Source organism: Nelumbo lutea, chromosome 7 (assembly GCF_056320005.1).
Source record: "Nelumbo lutea isolate HS-2025 chromosome 7, American lotus-T2T, whole genome shotgun sequence".
In the NCBI taxonomy this organism is placed as follows: Eukaryota; Viridiplantae; Streptophyta; class Magnoliopsida; order Proteales; family Nelumbonaceae; genus Nelumbo; species Nelumbo lutea.
The window spans coordinates 33800691-33805694 of NC_142690.1; positions in this window are offsets into that span (position 1 = coordinate 33800691).

Below are 5004 nucleotides of genomic sequence, written 5' to 3' on the forward strand. Positions count from 1 at the left end.
GGTTTTGCAGAATTCTCATTGATACCTAGAGAGTTTTCCACAAAGAAAGAAAAGGACTGGTCGTTTTCTCCTTCTAGGGGTTTCCATGCCTCCAATGGGTGTAGTCGTTGTGGCTTTGTGTGGTTGGTAGAAAACCCTCTATTCGGCAATTCGAAGACGGCTGGTTTTATGATAGTGACAGTGTAGACTTGGTACCCTCTACTCGATAGGTACATCATCTTCGAACTAAGTTGTGGTATGTAGCAAGTTTTTTTTTTTTTATATGTTGTAGAACTGAATATCCCATTCGTGAAGTGTGTTGTGACGGTTCCTAGAGCTGACAATAGACAACAACAATAGTGTTGTTGCTAAAAGTGGTGAACAATTGTGAATATTATTGCTGAAATAGTGGTGAATAGTTGTGAGTGTTGTTGCTGAAACCTGGTACTAGGAACCCTGGTGTTCAGTCATTCGTGTGGAGTGTGGTGATTTATTAGGGCAATAGAGTAACAATTTAGTGGTATAGCTTCCCATTGTTTTCTTGTGTAGTCATGGGAGATAGCTGAATGATGAGAATTATGTCCCTTGGGCTAAGTCTATTGAAGTTTTCCTAAAAGCCAAAAAAAAAAAAGTGAAACATGTAAGGGAAGATAAACCCCCAATTGATTCTCGGGGATATGATAAATGGGAGCAAGTGGATGATCAAATTATGACTTGGCTATAGAACAACATGGAGTCCAAAATTAGTGTAAACTTCATGTTTTTAGATACAACTAAGGAAGTCCGGGATCATGCAAGGAAACTATATTCTAGACAAGATAACACTACTAGGGTTTACCAACTGTACCAAGAGGACTTCAATATGCAACAAGGGAATCAAAGTCTTGAGGACTATTATGCCAGTATGAGAAATTTACGAAATGAGTTGAATGTTTATCATCCTCTTACACATGGTGTCAAAATTCAGCAACAACAGAGATAACAGTTGGATGTGACCAGATTTTTAGTAGGGCTAAAGTTTGAGTATGAACCCATAAGGGCATAGATACTAGGCGGATATGCTCTTCCCTCTCTTGAGGAAGTATTTGCTCGTCTTTAGAGGATTCCAGTTGGACCTACAGAGACTTATACTATGTCAGATAGGTCTGCATTTGTAGTTACAAGAGGGGGATGTCATGGTTGTAGAGGAGGTCAGCATGGTTGTGGTAGTGGTGGTGGACCCATGTATGGTTGTGATGGTGGTTGTATTGGAAGATAAGACTCAGGGGGAGCCCGTGGTAGGGTATGTGGTAATATTCAAAGAAGGTGTATTCATTGTGGTATGGAGGGACATACTATCAACTTCGGTTATGATCTACACAACTCACCTTCAACCTAGGCAAATCATGCATCTGTAAATGGTGGTAGCTCAAGACAATAATCTCAAGTTACTGACCAGATCCCCACTACATCTACAGATGCTTCCAGAAAGGAGATGGTGAGTGTTTTATGGGATGAGTATGAGCGGTTCATTTAGGGTACATCTCAACAGAACATGGCTACCCTTGCACGCACAGGTACGGCTTGTCTGGCATCCACACCTTCCCGTTAGATTATAGATTCTAGAGCTTCCGATCATATGACTGGAACCCGCGTGTGTTTTCATCAATTTCTATGTCCTCCACTTCTCAATCTGTTACTCTTGCCAATGGCTCTACATCAGGCATATGTGGTGTTGGCAATGTTGACACAAACTCATTATCCCTCTCCTTAGTTTTATATGTTCTCAAGTTTCCCTTTAACCTGATGTTTGTTAGTAAATTGATTAAGTCTCTTATTTGCTCAATAACTTTTTACCCTTCCTCTTGTGTGTTTCAAAATCTCAAGATGGGGATCAAGATTGGTGGAGCGCATGAAGCTAGTGGACTGCATTATCTTGATGGTGGTTTGACAACAGCTCTTCAGTCATCTCTCTCCCCTCATCGGTGGTACTGCAGACTTGGTCATCCATCTCTTAGAGCAATTTAGTTACTTGTTCTGTCGTTGAGTCATCTTTCTAATTTAAATTGTGAGTTGTGTCAGTTTGGGAAACATCATCGTGTCTCCTTTAGTCCTAGAGTTGATAGTCATACATCGAGTCCATTCGGACATTTGGGGTCCAAATAGAATCATGTCTTATAATGGTTACAAGTACTTTGTAATTTTTGTTGATGATTATTCAAGGATCACATGGCTTTATCTTATAAAAGAAAAGAGTGAATTGTTTTTATCTTCCAGAAATTTTATGCTGAAATTTGCAATCAATTTGGTGTACATATTAAAATTCTTCGTTCTAATAATGGCCGTGAGTATTTTTTTCACACCTTTTCAAGAATATTTAGAACAACATGGCATTATCCATCAAACCTCGTGTACCTACACCCCTCAAAAAAATGGGTTGGCTGAAAGAAAAAACCGTTACCTTTTGGAAACTACTCTATCCCTCTTACATTAGATGAATGTCCCCAAACCCTTTTGGGGTGATGCTATACTTACATCCTGCTTTCTTATTAACCGCATGCCCATATCTATCATTGAAGGTTAATCTCCTTTCTCTGTTCTGTTTCCCACATTGTCTCATTTTCCCTTTACTCCTAGAGTTTTTGGATCGTTCATAATATTGGGCATGAGATAAACAAGTTAGATGCTAGATCCGAGTGTCTTTCTTGGCTATTCCATGACTCAAAAAGGGTATACGTGTTATAATCCTCATTCTCGGCGTTCTTTGTGTGTTTCGATGTTACATTTTTTGAATCTGTTCCTTTCTTTTCTGAGTTAGATACTTCTTCTCCTTCATTGCCATCACCCTCTCTTCCAGTTCCTGTTGAGGATCTCATTCCTCTTATTCTAGTTGTGACCCAATCTTTGCCTCTAGTGTAGCTACCTGAGAGAGGACCACCTATCCGGCAAGTGTATACACATTGTCAAGCACCGGCTCCTCCCCCAGCTTCATCACTGTCGACAGAATAGTTGTTCCCACCCCAGACCCAACCCCAAGTTTTGACCTTGATCTTCCTATTGCTTTTCGAAAAGGTAAACCCAGTTGCACTCTCCACCCATTTTCAATTATGTTTCTGTATCTCACCTTTCAACTTCCCATCAATAGTTTGTTTCTATGTTAGCATTTATCTCTATTTCCAATGATGTCTAGGAAGCCCTCACTTCTCCAGGGTGGCGCCAAGCAATGAAAGAAGAACTCTTGGGCCTGACTCGTACTCATACATGGGACCTGACTCGTACTCATACATGGGACCTCACCACTCTTCCGCCTGGTAAGCATGTTGTCGACTATAAGTGGGTGTACACGGTTAAATACTTACCTGATGGGAGTGTTGAACAGTTGAAAGCTCAGTTAGTTGCCAAAGGTTATTCACAATAGTATGGTATTGATTACACAAACACCTTCTCTCCGGTTGCCAAAATTGGGTCAGTTTGTTTTCTGATTTCTCATGCTGCTATGTTTGATTGGCCCTTGTTTCAACTTGACATCAAGAATGCTTTTTTACATGGTGATCTTCTTGAGGAGGTGTACATGGAGCAACCACCAAGGTTTGTTTCTTAGGGGGAGGGTGAGAAGGTATGTAGACTTAAGAAGGCTATTTATAGACTTAAACAATCTCTCTGTGCATGGTTTGGGAGATTTAGTGAAGTGGTGAAGAAGTTTGGAATGAAACAGTGTTAGGTTGATCATTCTGTATTCAACTATAAATCAAATATTGGGAAGATTCTCTTGGTGGTATATGTAGATGACATTGTTATCATAGGCAGTGACAGAAGACTTACTTGCAAGATCACTTACAGACAAAGGATCTTGGAAAATTAAGATACTCCTTAGGGTTAGAGGTTACGAGGTCCAAGAATGGTATTAATCTGTGCCAGAGGAAATATGTTCTTGATCTGCTAGAAGAAACGGGGTTGTTGGGTGCCAAACCAACTGAAACACCTATAAGACTGAATGTTAAATTGGGTAATGATATATGTGAGGAGTTTGAGGATCCAAGAAGACATAGAAGTTTGGTGGGTAAGCTTAATTACCTAACCATCACTCGACCTGATATCTCATTTGCGGTCAGTGTACTAAGTCAGTTTATGTAGAACCCTTGAATCCCACACTGGGAGGCAGTCTTAAGGATTGTGAGGTATTTAAAGGGTGCTCCAGGTCGTGGTTTGTTATATAAGAGTGGAGGAAGTCTTGAGATAGAAGGATACATGGATGTTGATTGGGTCGGGTCCATATCTAACAGAAGGTCCACTACAAGGTATTGCACTTTTCTTGGTGGGAACTTAATGACATGGAAGATTAAGAAGTAGATAGTGGTAGCAAGAAGCAGTGTAGAGGCTGAATATAGGGCTATGGCACACACAACATGTGAGCTAGTGTGGTTGAAGCATCTCCTAGAGGAGATGGGATACTCGATTGACACTCCTATGAAGCTATACTCTAATCCAGTGTTTCATGAAAGGACGAAGCATATAGAAGTGGATTGCCACTTTGTACATGAGAAGCTACTTAGTGGAGTTATAAGAACAACATATGTGAACATAGGAAATCAATGGGCAGATGTGTTTACCAAAGAGTTGAATCGGGGAAGAGTGGAATACATATGTAACAAGTTGGGACTATATGACATATACTCACCAACTTGAGGGTGAGTGTTAGAGCCGGTTGTACAAGGATAGTATAGTCCTTTTATGTTTAGTTATATATGTATTGTTCAGCTAATGTGACTCTCACTTAAGTAAGGGCACAATGGTAATTCTTGTATATCTTAGAAGAGTATAAATAAAAGAAGGGCCAATTAGAGGGATTTGAATTTTTCTCTCTAGTTCAACTGTGACATTTTCACCTTTTCTCCTTCTTCTTCTTCTTCTTCTCCTTCTCCTTCTTCTCCTTCTCCTCTTTCTTCTAAATTGAACTTATACAAACATCTAGTCTGAGCTTTGTCATTTCTCATTCTCTCTCTCTCTCTCTCTCTCTCTCTCTCTCTCTCTCGGTCAAAATCTCCT